This window comes from Athalia rosae, chromosome 2, assembly GCF_917208135.1.
Source record: "Athalia rosae chromosome 2, iyAthRosa1.1, whole genome shotgun sequence".
NCBI lineage: Eukaryota > Metazoa > Arthropoda > Insecta > Hymenoptera > Athaliidae > Athalia > Athalia rosae.
The window spans coordinates 13239236-13253376 of record NC_064027.1 but is presented as its reverse complement, the minus strand read 5'-3'; the positions used below and the strand labels follow the sequence as shown (position 1 = coordinate 13253376).

Sequence of the window (14141 nt, the reverse complement as noted above, 5' to 3'; positions counted from 1 at the left end):
CGATCGCCGAACGTTTTTCGCTCCGTCTTTTTGTACGTCGATGAAAAATTGGTTGTCGACTGATTTAAAATATAAACTTTTCGACCAATTTCACAATAAGTTCAGCCAATATCGGACCTTGCAGAGTTTCATCGGCGAGGATCGCGAGCTGCAAGCTATTCTCTCGTAAACCACGACTTTCTCATTTTATTAGTTTTTCCGACTTGCGCCGATCCGCTGTACGTGTATATATGTAGCATTTGATACCGGTATTACGTCGGTAAACACTCGTAACTAGCAACTTTTTTAATATAAAGTAAACTCGGACCACACCACTCGTTATCCGCTGTAACTATAACGTTACGCAACGACCGAGTTTCGTTTGTAATGAAATCGTTACAGCGATCATGGAAATATGGAAAAAAAAGTCCATTTTTAATCCAAAGGCGCAAAAAAGTCTCCGAACGAAAGAGAAACGGTCGACAAAAAATAATCCAACTTACGAATCCACCGAACTTAGATATCATTACTAAAGTATAGGCACCCGAATTAACACACGTATCAAAAATGATGAAGAAATAGCGAAAAAATTTATGCAAAATGAGACGGAATCAATCTCGTCCATGTATGCGCATACAAATGATCGAATTTATCCGGTATATCTCTACATACGTTAAACGACGCGTAACATGAATTAAGCCGGTTCCAGCGTCCGCGGAACAGCTTGAACAGGGGAGAATATATAATCTTGGTATACGTACGGTGGAGTGCAGGGAGCATGTAACGGGATGGTGAGGATTATAAGTTGTAAGCTGCCACAGCGAATCGGTTCGTTATTCGAAGCTTGCGGGCAACCAAAACCGGATTCTAATTTGACGAAATTCAACCAAATTTTGCCAACCCTCCAGCCCTGTCCTCCACGATAGCTTCAAAGTCCCAACTTAGCGCTAAATTGTGACCGATATGGGTAAAGCACGCCCCTTGATATTCTACAGATTTTTAAACCGCTGATCAAACGGACTTCCAATCGAGTCGTCGTTTTCTCACTGCAGAGAAACCGCGTCAAACGAGTGAAAGAGAATCGTAGAGAAGCGTTTCACATGTACGGCCGCCCCGTGTAAAATATTTACCATAAATAACATAGTCCCTAATTCGAGGATTGAAATTTTAATCGACACCCACCGTGATGGAGAACTCGGGTACGAGATAAGTGGAACGAGATTACGTACGATAAAGGCTGAATGACGTATTTTCTGCGTGCATTGCAGCTGACATAAATACCAGTAATATCATGGAAATTTCATGGCGAATTTCCGTAAAGCCGATCTCCGAACGATTTAAAAAGCCATAGGCAAGCAATTGGCCAATAAAGAAAAGTGGATTTCATTCCATCCCTTCATCTCGAAGTTATTTCGAATTTTTGAACCGTATAAAGCAAAGTCGAAGGGCAATGAATCCCTTCAACTTTCTTTCGACAGTAAAATAGAATTTTCGACGCATTGAATTTCGATTTGATAGAAACATCATTCCAGTTTTACATTTGGCTTGCCTCGTAATTCAGGAGTAAAATTCTTGCTTTAGTTGAGGCAAATTTTTTTCTTCACGTGCGAGATTTTGGTCAAACGTGTCCAGGAAAGCGATTCACGATTAACGATCCCCGCTCATTCGGGCGACGACCACCTCGGCAAACATCAATCTGTGATTGCAGGGGCTAGGCCAGGAAATGAACTTTCCCGGACGAGGAGAGCGTCGTGTGATCCTTTGTCGTTGGAGGTTTCCCGACCTTACAAACGCGCCAAATATTCTTACGTCATATCACGCTATTACAATTCCAGATAGAACGACTTCCTGCTAGCCTTCCGAGCTTTTTTTGTATGGCCGATACGATGATCAACGTTGTTTTTATCGTCACCTGAAGTTCCCTAGATCGCAATGTACATACGTATGGTGGGTACGCGGCTATTCGGTATAAAAGAATTATCACTTCTGAAATCTAAATTAGTCTTTATTATAGTAGGAGAGAATCATGATTACACGATCATCCGGGGTGTCGTATATAAATTGGATCATTAATTTGCCAACTCTCCGATCTCCGCATATCCCCTACATATCTATGCCTCTACTTTCTCGTGTGTCATACATTTCATCCCATCGATTTTCGCTTCCATTCATTCTATACGTTGGATTTCGCTCGTTTTCAATCGGTTTCAGGCTAAAAATAAATTTCAAATCGTGCCGCGACTCCAGGAGTGAAAATGCCGAGCTTTTCCGGGTCACGTTCATCCCGTTCAAATGAATCGAAAGCTATATTCTTGAAAAGTTATACGCAATTAGCGAATCGTGTAACCGTGTGTAATCAGCTGCCGTATATTTCGGAGCGACGATCCGATGGACAACCGCGTATTACATCGCATATGGATATAAATTCAACCCTTGCAATTATCGAGATACCGATCGAAAACTTCTGCCCGTAAATGCGATGTAATTTTGAGAGCGACCACGAACAACGCACATCTACAATATACGTTTGCGAGTATAAGTGACGAGAAGAATTAAAAGGAAGAAAGATAAAGGACGAGACAAATTACAGGTATAGAAATTTGTCGGAAAACAGGGGTGACATTTGACAAAGGAAAAAAAAAAGAAAGAATAGAAAACACATGTTTGTTAAAACAGATAAAACACGTTGGGGTGCATCAAACGCTCGCGGGTTACGACGGACCAAATTGTCCAATCGAACGCCGCAACGAAACCCTTCGGTTTTGTTTTATCGAACAAATATCGGCGATGCCACGCGCGATTCGACGGTTCGTTGCAGCGCAGCTGTCGATCGATCGTGACGCCATTTGCCTCCTCCTCGTCATCCTTGTCCCGGTAGTTTCCTTCGTTTTTCTCATTTTCTTACACGTGTGGGTCAAACACTTCCGACATAACTCGATGGCGACAAATATTCGAGGGAAATCAAATCGTAGAATCGGAGAGAAGCGTTATTCGCTCCCCCCCACCCCACCCACCCCATCGCATACCTCCTATGCGTACCAACTTCGCTCTTCGATTCACCGGAGGAATGCCTCGATCAATCCGGTTAAATTATTCCGCCGATCCGCTCCCTACGCGTATACTTCGCCTCCCGCCGCAACTGGTGTCAAAATATTTTCAAACAAAAAGTCACCGTTACGCACCCTTTCCAACGCAGTGTGCGTACGAACGGAAGCGTATTATTAAAACCTCTTACCCCGTGCGTATTTTACGTGTAACGTACGTCGCGTCGGTATGGATACGCGTGTTCCTCGTACGTGTGTAGAAAAGGTTCGTCCTAGGGGGTTGAAACTATCCCCCGGGTTATATTCTCCCACTCCCGGTAAGAGCGGGGCGCCGGTACGGGGTGTTCGCCCTTTCGTATCTGATCAGATTGTATCCAAATGCTATTCATGAGCTACCGTGTACGCTTTCATCCGACAATGTGAAACCCGGATAGCGTTGGTATAGTGAGCCGTCATAGATCCAACAAATGATAAAAAGTACGAAGACATTTCCATCGCCGATGTCCACCGTACGCGTTAATGGATCTTCAACTACTCCGGTTTTGTTTTCCCTTCCTTTTTTTCAATTTTCTTTACTTCCCGCAAAATCAACCGCGGTCGATTAACTCACCCGTTACACAACGTTGAGACTGTATCTATGCTTCGTGCAACGCCGTCAGTACGGATGCATTCTGCGAACAATAACGTTAAAGTACATCGGGAAGGAGCGTAAATTCTCAGAGCTGCGATCGATCGACCGTTACGATCGTTCCATCCACTGCACGTTGCGACGGACAAGATTTGAACCCCTTAGTTTGAATTTTCTCACCCTCAAAGTATCCGAATAAAAGTCGACTTTGCATCGCAGATCCGCAAAACTGTTCTCGCAAAGTTTTCGCACGTGCGACAGAGGCTGTGCAGGGGGTGGTACCTTCGGATAGGTTAGCCACTACGTGGTCGTTTCGGGATGCGAGTCGTTTCACCCCTCGGAGGCAGACGGGAACGTGGTTTTTCTGGGTGTTGCGTGTTTCAATATGGTACATTACTCGGCGAGCGACCACCCTTTGCATAGCTGAGGGGGTGGTGCCCCTGTGGCCCGATATAATTAGTTTTTCGCCCCGTGGCTATGATAGGGGATGGATGGCGGGGCTGCGGGACCTCAGGCGATGTCGGATCGCCGGAGGTTGCGACTGTACGGGGCGTATAGGCGCCTACGGGACTCGCCAAGGGCAACTTAGCGAGGGTCTCGCCGCAGGTCCTGAAGCCTAGCCTAGAGGCATTGTCAGTTCGCCGGGGGCACTCTCGGCAAGTGCATCTATTGTCTGGAAGCAAGAGCCCGCGAAATACGTTTATACGGTGTTCCCCGCACCCGCCGACCCTTTCCCGATATCCTTTACTCGTACTCGCGGCATCCGGTGATGCGCGTATCCGAAGAATCTCCCTTTCGAAAATTTCATTCGGCGTACGTGTAAACGAAACGTGTCAGAGCCTCGCGTCCCCGTAGATCGAACGCACGTGGACTGAGATTGCGCGGTTTCAATTCGTGCGGTAAACTGAAAAAAATGAGATTTCAATTTCAAGCTTTTATCTCAACGTGCAAATTATGGCTAGTGTATTCATTTGTTAGAGCTCGAAAACTATCGTTTTCTAGCAATCTTTAATTACCGGAGGGCAGATCCTATCGAATTGTGCAGTGTATAAAAGTGGGTGTGTTTGGAATGTAGCTGGTGACGGTTAAATGAAGTGAACCTAGGATATATTTATTAGGAAATGGACGGATATAAGCAGCTGCTGGCAGCGTTTACTTTTTATTAGTTTTATCCCTATTTCTAACTTCCGGAGGCGCGAGTTCCTCGCACGCGAGTGTGAACGAGTAATATGTATAAAATGGCGAAAAGCCAGCAGAACTTCCGGTTTGACTCCGACGTTAAATAGGGTCGGACGAAAAACTTGTGCACGCGTTGCAAAAAAATTGTCAACAGACGATGACAAAATATGTATACTATACAGTCGTTGCACACGCTTGACGCCTTGTTTACCTCTAGTATAGGATAATTATCGTTTGTTTACATTCGAGGGATCATGTAGAGGTAGTTTTGTCATACGAATGGAAACACGGAGCCCCGAACACTGCGTGGAAGTGGCGGGCAAAAAGGTATATTTAGAGATCGGATCGAGGAAACGGAGGTCGTGGAAGGGGATGGAAAATGATGCCCTCCGGACGACGACGAACCTTTCACGTGGACTGGGACTCCCCCAGTGACGAAACTGGAACCGTAAAGCGACGCCCGGCTTCGTTCAGCGTCTCCTCGCAGCCCACGTGCCCTGGACAGTCTATATTTAACGTAGACGTACGGAATTGTATCGAGAACGTGCAATACTACGAAGTCGAGGACTGCACCGGTGGCTTCGGCTTGAGGTTAATCAAATCTTTGAACGTAAACGACCTGACAGCTGACCGCTCAACTCCCGAGTCGATGAATTCCGAGGCCATAAAAAGCGCGAACACTATAAACGGCGGTAGATCGATCCTCTCCGGCGAAGAGAGCTATTCCAACGGGGTGGCGAATTCTCGGGATACCGTTGCGAGGGATAAAGAAGAATTGGCCATTCGAAACGGCCCCGTTAAGGATAATAGAAACGGCGGCGGTTTTCACGGTTCTCCAACGGGTTTTCAATATCACTCGTCCGCTTGTAAAGCGGATCAGCGGGGTAAAACTTTATCGGGATCACCCGTCGAGTATAAGCGAAACGGCGGCGGTACCAACATTTCCAGCAAATACGACAAGGGAGTGGGCGGGTCGATGCCCGTTTCCGGAGGCGTTGATGATCTCGACAAATCCTTCACGGTTCAAAAGTCGACCTCCGTATCGGAGAGCCCTTCTCTGTCGGGGGTGAGCTCGAGAACGGCGACTTGCAGGCGCGAGTTCGGTCTCAAGCTCACTCAAAGGCCTTTCAAATTTTCGTCGAAATCGAGATATTCGCAGAAAAATCGATCGCCCACGAACGACAAGATCAGCGCGAAGAAATCCGGAATACCGAAGCTCCAAGTGAAAAGATCGACTTCGCAGAGCTTCGTTCTCGTCAGAAAATTGGTTAATTCAAGCTCGGAAAGTTCGGGCATCGGATCTCCGCTATCTCCGCTCTCGCCGTGCAATCAGGACACGCCGAGACTCTCCGATGCTTCCGCTAAAACCGGAAGTGCCATCAAGACGAGCGACAGCGCGAGTTCCGGTCTGGGATCGCCGGACTCACCGCTCTCTCCCGAAAGTCAACAGTACTCGGCGGCATATCTGATTCACGACCAGCTGGAAAAACTTCACAATTGCTCTTGCGAGAGGCGACAAGCGCAGGTAAAATAGAAAGAGACTCCGCTCTGATTCGTCGATCTTATTTCAGGTTCGATTTTCATTCGAGGTATTCTCGAATGTTGAATGAAAATTTTTTAGTTCGTACAAATATCGACGCCCCGTATAGTTGCCGGATTTCTCTATAAGTGAAATCTATCGTTGCTACAGGCCAATTAGATTGCGTGCGTGTCGTCAATCGACTCCAGGATAATTACAGAACGGCGGATCGCGTAATTATCGGCTTAATTATGACTAACGCACCGCCGTGTACCTGTACCACGTCCACTAAGCCCCGTGTCATCATTTCCTGAATAAACGGATCTCTCTGTTAATGTGCGTCCTGCACCGACATTATTTCAAGGCTTCCGCACGCCCACTCGGATTACATATTCAAATCAAGGGGTGAACATTCCGAAGCACATCGTGATAATCAAGTAGTATAGAACGGTGTAGGGAACTCATTGTCGGCAATAATCATGGTACATCAGGCCAATCTTTTGATTTCTCATCTGATCGAGGAGTCTTAAGATCCTCCCATGGACGAATCGATCGTCCTGATCATAAGTGATAACAAATCTCAATTCAACTCAAGAACCGAAAATTGAAATAACGTAAATTATACCCAGCACGATCAAGAGATTTCGATCGCTCGCGAAAGCTTGCAAATTTCGACGACGCTCGTATGCGAATGCGTCGTGCAGATGGTGGTTATTCATCGAGAAACGCGCGTACACGGGGTATGTATACGTTCGTTTAATACCGCATACGACAATGGGACACGTACGCGTAGCGGGATTCGATTTAGCGCACGGTTCAGAATCCCGCAGATTGGTACGTCCACTGTTGAAACAGAGGCTATAAATCTTCTGAGTCACATTCGGGGGATCCTTGAGGGGGATGGGAGTTTCCACGTGGTGTGTCTGAAATTGCTATACTCTAGGGCCGTGTGACGCATCCACGGTGTGTAGGCATGCGCGAGTCCGTACGTAGCGGGGTGAGTCTTGCCTACGTAAGCACTACGCGTTTTGTACTCCGACCTACGTACGTCGATCCATTCAACTACCCCTACCCCCGTGGCGCACGTATTACGAAATGCGCCCCTGAGTTGCGCCGAAAATATACCCCGTATTTCGCACCCCGTATCCCACGGCCCTTTCAAAGGACATCCTCGAGATTGCGACCGCCAGAGACCGTGATAGGTATTCCAGGAAACTACCCCTTCGGGCTGCTCACTTTAAGATTTTTTCGTTAGATGGCGCCACATCGAAAATCTTGGGCCTGCCAGATTCATCCCTTATTGGTCAAATCGGCTCATCCGTAGATTTGAATTTCGGAACACAGCCTAAATCGGTGATGTCAGGTGTGATAAGTGGTTGTAATCTGAAATTAGCGGTTCTCAGGTGACATTGAACCGTTCATTGGTCATTATCTTCGCGTTCGTCGAATCGGACGAACTTGAAGAAAAATAAAAAGGCCAAAAAGTAATCTACGTAGCGTATATCTGTACGGAGGGAGCGTGGGATTTACTGCGGTTAGAAAAGTGAACGTCAGTGCGGACGGTGTTGATTAGGAGACTTACGGACCGCCTCTCAGTTCCTGGAATCCTGTTCATCTCTTGATACTTTTTCTGTTTTCTCTCATATGTAGGTACGCGACTACTCCGAACTGCGATTTGCGTCGCGGCGCGTGTAACGTACATATAACGGTGAAGCGAAACATAGACGTGAGGAGAGTCCCGAGTATGGCGCAAAAAAATTCGCGCGCGGTTAAAAAAAGAAAAAAAAAAAAAAAATGCTAAAAACAAAAACCAAGATACCACTCAACTTTGTGCTTTTGCCATCCTCTCTGCCGACAAGCGGTGATATAACATCCGCAGGCGACGACGAACGGAGAAGCAAAATTGATAAAAAAAAAAAAATAAAATAAAATAAAATGAAAAAAATAGTAAACTCTACTCGCGTACACTATATCTCGCCTCGACTGTGCAAATTGCTTTGAACTCGCGATACTTTGTGCCTCGCCGTATGTTTTCACGCCCGCTTCAAAAGCGGTTAGCTCAACAAAAATCTTTGTCACTTTTGCATTTGCTTTTTTTCTAGTTTCCTTTTTTTCTCTCTGGTTTTTTTTCTTTCTATTCTCAAACCTGACTCGCTCAGATTTTAACCCCTGTCTGCAGTCGAACCTCTGCAGATCGATTAAACGATTTGCACGCAGATGAGAAATGATCGATGCAAAAAATCTTCGGATCAATGAGGTTGGAACATCGTGATCGATATCCGTTGATTGATTCGAGTTATAGTGAAAAAATTTCATAACTTGAAATCTGGAAGACAATTCATGAAAATGATCCTTTTTACCGCGTCCCAGTGTACTCCCGATTTTCGATATCTTTTTGCACATCGATTTCCAAGAAGACGATGATATTTTTTTGTTGTAGAAGTCAATACCCTGATACGTAAATTTGTTAGTTATACGCACATCGCGGTTACCGAAAAACGATCATCGTTATTGTTACGATTGCGGTCCGACAAATCGTGCAGACTACGCGTACCATAGCACCTGTATAGGTGTAATAATAGTCGGAGTCTATCTAGAAACTAAACGAGGTGCGATTACGCGCCGCCCCGTTGCCATTTGTTTATCTAAATAGCTGGATTTACCGCATTCACTGCTATAAACGCGATTCATCCGGCGCTACTAGAAATTTCAACTCGCCTATCTCGTTTCCCGTTACGATCGTACCGGTATTACCTACGTGAAAAAAAAGTTACGTAAAATTTTCACGCGTCACGACGATGACGAGAAAGCTATAATCTGCAGCGTTAATCGGCGATGATATTTAGAACTTCTGAAGATAGAATTTCCATCGAATTCTCCGTTGCTCTTTGGGGTGAAAAAAAATTCGTGATATATTTCCGCACGTTTTCACTTGTAACGTAGACACACAATTCGTCGAATTAAACCGTAGCGACGGTTATAATGTGATGCAAGTAAGCCACATCATCCCTCTTCCATGGGTCCCATAGAAACATATTGAACAAAACAACACTTATTCCGCGCGGCTTGGCTCCCCTTGAAAAGCGTTTCCCCCGCGGTGTTTATACAAGTCCGCCCCAACAGGTGAATCCATTTTCCCTCGTTTGTATTTCCACCGTTTTTTTTCTACGGGGTTTTACCGGCCGGTTTGATGGAATTCGTTTTTCTCTCTTTTCTCCGCTCTTCAATTTTACTTCTTTTGTACAACCGAAGTATAATTTCGACTCTTGCCGTATTCGCCCGTGACGATTTCGACGTACCTTCCAATCCTCTCCGTTCCAATTAACACCGTAACTGTATTCATGCGAGTGTAATAACTTGGAGATTAAATAAAATGGTAAAAAGAAATCAGACGAAAAATAATCAAAAGAATATGTTCGAACCGAAATCGGACGACCCCCGGGGCCCGAATGAAATTTTTCCACCAATTTTCATTCGCTTCGCCACAATGCGGCTGATTGCCTCAGCGAAAACTAGGCGTACGATCTCCACGCACGCGGACATGATGTGTGCCCGGAGTCGTTATCTAATTTGATTTCATTCTCTGCATGTAGGGGTAAAAAATTGAAAGGATCAGAGCCGAGTATATTTTTGAAAAAAATGGAGCTCGTTTTCATATTTCTCCATTTCGTTTTGGACGATTATACGCGTGCGGAATGAGGCTAGTTTATTTTGTACATCAGGGGGTGGTTGGATGCCGCGTATTACGAATGGGAAAAATATCACTTTTTCGTTAGCCAAGAGCTTCGGCGCGCGGGTGACGAAGATAATGACTGTAATCAACGCTGCGAAGCACAGGGACACCCGTGCGTAATTTAATGGCAAATAGATACCTGTATACGTTCGCATGTATGTATCGAACGTTATATAGTTGTTTTAATAATATCGTCGACGTGCGCGTAATATTAATCACAGGAGCGAGACTGACGCGCCCGCGGTAGAGAAATATCGCGGAAAAAAGCCGCAGGCGCGGTTCACCGCGAATTGAATAAATCCCGAAGCTATATATAAGCATTATGCACAAAGGGGAGGTTTGTACAGGGTGTGCCAAAAAGAAAAAAAAAAAAAAAGAAACGCATAAACTTTACAAATGCAGAATACACGTGAATGCGAAAATTCTACGGTCTGTATTAGAAGTTGGACTGCAGGCCATGATATTCGAGACAAGAGCTTTTTCAAATTTTCAAAAACCGAACACAAAAGCTTTATTCACGGAGTTTTCGTGAGAAAAAAGAAAGTTGCCCGATAATCATCATCGACGACGCTTCGCAGTTTCCATTCAAATTATCAAACTGTCCGGTATCTTTTATTCTTCTCTTTTTGATTTTAATTTCGAACCACCCTTAATGCGTATATACGGTATCTGCATTCCCAACCTAACCCGAACTCAATACCATAACGTTGGTGGAATAAGTTCACTTTCATGTGGAAAAAATGAGGCGGTAATCCCGAAGCCAGTGACACGGCAATAACGCTTTCCGTAAGCCACCCTCCCGTATAGTATATAGAGTCCTGCGGAACGATGTTCCCCGCAGATGCGACTCTCCTTTCCCATACTTTTCTCCACGTCTCCGCTCGTTCTTCAGATCTTCTCTCGACGAGGAGAATCGGCGTACGGACGTCACCCCGCGTGGCGCATGGACCTCGGGCGAACTCCTTCGTATTAATTTGCGACGCGAAACGGAAACGGTTCCGGCGTTGAGAACCTCTGCCATAAAAGCTCAGCCACGGGGTTGACAGGGCGCATTATTATATTGAATCCGTAGAAACGGAAAAGCAACTATACGTACGTATATACACAGTCATATATCTATACGGCGAGGGACTCACTCGATGGACTCGCGGGCAACGGGGTGGCTTACGGTTGTGTGCGGGGGCGGGACCGCTACCGACACAGAGAAACGTGTTCACACGATCACTGGTTACGCGACTGCCTCGGAACGGTGTGAGTTTATTAATTATAGCGGTGACGAGGCAGCCTGTGGCTAGGTGGCCCGCGGCTGTCCATCCATCAAAACCCCATAAGTCACGCGGAACAAGTTCCGCCGCAAATCGATAGATGCGGCCATCCGTTTAAGGAGCCGCATCCCTTTATACCCCTCCCCCGCCTCCCTCCGCCCCCCCCAGATCCGATTTATCACGGTGTACCTGCCTGACGTAGACCCGAGCCGTTCGGCAGCCCCGTGAAAAAGGATCCAACAAAATCGTCGTAACGCTACAGTTTTCCACTCGCGAGTCACGGCTTCTCCGGTTTTCGAATTAATCTTGGGAAGGGGGTGATGAGTATATCGCAAACGGTACGTCTTCGATTCGCGCTGACATTTCGAACCGAACTCGTATTTTTTTTCTTCCTCGTTTCCGATCGATCATCTCACAACGGTGACAATACGTTATTCTTCGATAAAAAGTTGCTGCTAAAATTTTGCCTACAGCAATCGGAATTCGAGCCACAAAACTGATTCCTGCGGAGTATCGGTAGAACAACCTGGCCAGAGGCTAAGCATTTATGTCGATTGAGCAAGATTTTGTTGCGATCGATCAGCGTTCGTCGAGTTGCATTGTGTGAATTGAATCTTAGGCAGCCAAATTCGTGTCGAAAGAGAAACGAAAACAGGGCGGCTAACAACGCTATAACGATTTCCGTGGTCGTTTCTTTCGTCTACGGTTGGTCTGCGTCTCGCGAGTCGTTCGGTCGGTGGTCGTGACGAAGGGAGATACAAATCTGCCGGTCGAATTAAAACCCCATATAACAGGCACTGGTTGAGTGACGTGTGCGTGCAACGGTACGATGATGGATATGGCCCGGCGGTATCTCGAGACTTCCATGGGTCGCCGACTGTACGGTGTGTCGGTTAGTAGTTATGCTTTTACACCGCCCGGGAAAAGTATCCCCCTCTATGCCTCCTCCAGCGTCGCGCCCCCCCTTAATCACCCCCTATCCAATAACCACGGGTACCGGTATAACCGGCACCATGTCAAAATACCAACTTATTTAGAATGCATGCAAAGTCTTCTAGCACGCTGAGCATTCACTATAAATATGTATATTTGGCCTGCGGAGGTGGTGGCGTTTGGTGGCGTACCCCCAGCCACACCAGGCAATCCGCAGTGCCACAATACCCATTCGCTTTGCTCTAGCATATCCCCTCCACCTCGCCGTATTCCCTCCTTCCCTTCCGACCCCCCTCGTCTCTTCGTCGTGCTCTTTGGCCCCGTAGGTATACACAGGGTTGTGCAAATGCGTTTATAATATTCACCCCATGGCCGGTGGAAAGAGACTTGGAGTTGCTCTGCACCGCCGATTCGAGCTGCGAATATTTCGGCCATGGGGCTCTCCGTCGTCCGTGTGTTCGCTCCCTTCGCTTCACCGCCGAAGAGAGTACATTTCGAGCACCTAATACCGCGTCCGCGGATCGTTCGATCCGCCTCTCGTATCTTCGCACAGGAATTTACTACGTGCGAGTGTATTCGTGGGTACGACATCGCTTTGAGAGACAGTGCTTTGATAGCGCGGCTGAACTCGTCGGGTGATTTTTTTTACTTCTTTTTTTTTTTATTTTACAATACTCCGGAATATTGCTATCGACCCGCGGATAGTAGTCGAAGCTTCGTGTTTTCAGAGGAAAGGTGAAGTGCAAAAAAATCCACACCTGACGGGACGCGAGTGTAGTTGAGTGGGTGTAACGCGACTCGAGTGCGAGACGCTTCAGACGATCTCGTTTACTTCATCACTAGCTACGATGAAATTGTAAATTTTTCATAATTTTTAGTTCGAGGAACGCGTTGGCTTTAGATCTTTCGAATGAAATTCAGTTTCTCTTCCCAAATTTTGACGGTGAAAAAAACCAATATCCGAACATCGAGGTGGTTCCGGTGACTCGGTAACTTTGATTCGCTATACGAGGTGTCCGACCTTCAAATTTCGCGTGCGAAAAAACGGGATTAGCGACAGCTCGCGAATCGCGTTTACGTAACGCGAAGTGAAAATCGTTACAGATTACCAATGTACGCGGCCACTTGACGCGGGTCTCGTTAGTAACGAATATAAACACGTTACCGTCGTCTTGCCGGATCCCAGTGGAACTCGAAACTCGTCCCGATCTACACTCGGATCGGATACCGACAATGAGTTACAAACGAAGCCAATTAGGGGTTTTATTTTTATATCGAGTGAAACGTCGAGCCGAGACGGTTAGCCGGAGTCGTATCGATCGTCGGAAATGAGATGTTATGGAAGTTAACTCCTGGTTATTAATAAGGGTTATATCGTAACGAGTTTCGTCGGATTACCACGAAGAATATTACGATGCAACGACCCAGGATTATACGCGGGTGGCATCGACAACTTTTGCGACTATTTCGAACGGATATTAGAACTTCGCGAAACCGATAACGAACGTTTCGTAGATCGAAAATAGACGGATAAGAAGTTCGAAAGCGACACCGAAACTCGATACTCGTAAACGCAAGTGAATGGACCGATGAAAGGACTCCGGGGATCGGTGTAACGGCGACCTGAAATTTCCTCTACTCTCCATCCGATCTACGTCTACCTAATGGATCGTCGATCGCCTGGGAATCGGAAACGGCGAGGTAAACATGCCGCACCGGCACACCGTAATTTGACAAGGGGGCACAACGGATCAAAGCTCATCTCCGTTCTCCGAAGGGGATTAGCAACAGCGTGAAATAATTGGCACCAGCCAATAGACCCATTAGCCTCAGAAGTATGGAATTTCACGCTCTGGCATCG

The 14141-nt window shown here is 46.4% G+C and overlaps 1 protein-coding gene across 1 annotated transcript in view; it reads left to right on the top strand.

Annotated features, from left to right (window-relative positions):
* LOC105684814 (protein sickie) overlaps positions 1-14141 on the top strand; it is a 164370-nt gene that overhangs the window by 11925 nt on the left and 138304 nt on the right. The window lies entirely within an intron of this gene.